Below are 2741 nucleotides of genomic sequence, written 5' to 3'. Positions count from 1 at the left end.
ATGTATATTCAACCTTTGCAGATAGTCACATCCATGTTTAACATGTGTTTGCAGTTTGTATGACATTCAAGTTTACGTATTTTAGAGGGCATGGGATAGAATCCTATTCTCAGGAAGCTAAAAATGTCTTCTATCTGTCTATTTATTTATTTATTTTTGGCGGCACTGGGTCTTCGTTGCTGCGTGTGGGCTTTCTCTAGTTGCGGCGGGCAGGGGCTACTCTTCATTGTAGTGTGCAGGCTTCTCATTGCAGTGGCTTCTCTTGTTGCAGAGCATGGGCTCCAGGCGCGTGGGCTTCAGTAGTTGTGGCACACGGGCTCAGTAGTTGTGGCTCGTGGGCTTAGTTGCTCCACGGGATGTGGGATCTTCCCGGACCAGGGCTCGAACCCGTGTCCCCTGCATTGGCAGGCGGATTCTTAACCACTGCGCCACCAGGGAAGTCCCCTAAAATTGTCTTCTAAAATCCTGACTTATTAACGTTAAGAAAGCTTGTTTTTGCTGTACGTATCATTTAAGCTATTAAAAACTAGATTAAACTTTACAGGTAATTTTGTAAAGTAAATTCTTACCTCAAATTTTAATCCCTTCTAATGACATTTAAAATAATATTTAGTAAAGAAGAAATTGACTCCAATGTTGTGAAGTTCTTGCTGATGACAATATTCTGCAAGGGACTGCAGGGAACACAGTGCGACTAATTTAATGGTCTCTTAACAACTATGGTGAAAAAACGTTGCCTTAGAAGTTCCTCAAAAAGCTAAACATGGAATTACCATATGATGCAGCAATTCCACTCTTAGGTATGTACATACCCACAAGAATTAAAAGCAGGGACTTATAAACTTGTAGTTGCAGCATTATTCACAAAAGCCGAAAGGTGGAAACAACCCAAGTGTCCATCAACAGATGAATAGATAAACAAAATGTGGTCTTGCCATACAATGGAATCTTATTCAGCCATGAAAAGTAATAAAGTGCTGATATATGCTACTTCGTGCATGAACCTTGGAAACATTATGCTAAGTGAATAAGCCAGTCACAAAAGGACAAATATTATATGATTCTACTTATATGAAATATCTAGAATAGATTAGAAATAATTTTCTTTCTATTTTAAAAACATTTCTCCATTGCTTTGGCTCCTACTCCCATATATGTGAACTGTTTTTTAACCTCTGAGAGATTTAGAACTTTCTCTTTTTCTCTGATATTCTGAAAGTTATCAACTATGGGTCTTTTGAATGGGTCCTTTGTTTAGCTGAGCTCCTGTTGGGCCCCTTCTGCCTGGAGACTTAGATCCTTCCATTCTATGATAATTTTTCCCTTCCACCATCTCTATTTTCTGAAGCTCTGTCCAAACCTCCCAACCCTCAGGGCAGCACCTGGCTATCTGGGCTCTTTTTTCAATTGTTTACTCTTTTCATCACCTTTGCTTTGTTTTCATTCATTTTTGTCTGTCTTCCAGAGCCCCCAGCTGTTTTGGTGTTTGTTGAATTCAATTCTTCTCTCTTCCCTTCCTGGCCTTCTCCCCTGGACCTCTCTTCTCTGTCTCCTCTGAGGCCTCTCACCCTCTGTCTGCCCCCTTGTGCTGGTGATCCTGAGGGCCCATTCCCTGGCTCTCTTCTCTCCCTCCACATTTTTCTTGGATGATTTAATTTATATGCATGTCTTTTGATATCATGTGTTCATTAATGTTTTTTTTAAAAAGTTATCTCTACCCCTGACCTCTCTCCCCAAGCTCTACACACTTACTTTTCTATTTGTCACGTAGAAATTTCCACCTGAATGTCCTACAGCTATCTCAAACTCATCCTGTCTGAAACTGAAATGAACCCCAAAAGTGTTTTTCCTCTGTTCATGATCTCGGTTAATAGCTCCTGGATTCATAGAGAGACTCAGAATCCAGGCAGTCCTCTCAGATGCTGCTTTCTCCAACTTTTTGGGGAAAAAAAATCTATCCTTGAATGACCAAGGCATTACTTGATCTCACCTTTATCCCATCTGATCTTTGTAAATACCCAGTGTGGTGTGCAAGGCAGGTGGGGGGTAACACTGCCACAACTTTGAGATTACCAGAGGTTAAACGACTTTGCCAAGCTTATGTAGTTACTGAGTGGTGGAACTGGCAGCCAAGCTTTCAGACTCAGACTCGTCTGTTCTGACCCTAAGAATAAGAGCTCACGGGCTTCTCTGGTGGCACAGTGGTTAAGAATCCGCCTGCCAATGCAGGGGACATGGGTTCAAGCCCTGGTCCGGGAAGATCCCACATGCCGCGGAGCAGCTAAGCCCGTGCGCCACAACTGCTGAGCCCCCGTGCCACAACTACTGAAGCCCACGCGCCTAGAGCCCGTGTTCCACAACAAGAGAAGTCACCGCAATGAGAAGCCCACGCACCGCAACGAAGAGCAGCCCCCGATCACCGCAACTAGAGAAAGCCCGCGCACGGCAACGAAGACACAACGCAACCAAAAAACAAGAGCTCCCAAGTACTAAGCACTTACTCTGTGTCAAGCAATGTCCTAGCACTCTCCATGTATTAACTCATTTCATCTTCACAGAAAGACTATGAGGTAGGTACTATTATTGTCTCCATTAGGAAACTGAGGCACAGAGGAGGTAAGTAATTTGTCCGAAGTCACCAACTAATAAGTGCCAGAGCTGGAATTCAGACCCAGGCAGTGTTTCTTTCTTAAAGTCAGATGTACTAAGGTATGACTTATATACAGTAAAATTCACCTTTT

The sequence above is a fragment of the Delphinapterus leucas genome, chromosome X (assembly GCF_059928025.1).
Source record: "Delphinapterus leucas isolate spDelLeu-1000000601 "Yukka" chromosome X, BTC_Dleu_Yukka2, whole genome shotgun sequence".
NCBI lineage: Eukaryota > Metazoa > Chordata > Mammalia > Artiodactyla > Monodontidae > Delphinapterus > Delphinapterus leucas.
Note: the sequence above shows the minus strand (reverse complement) of the source record.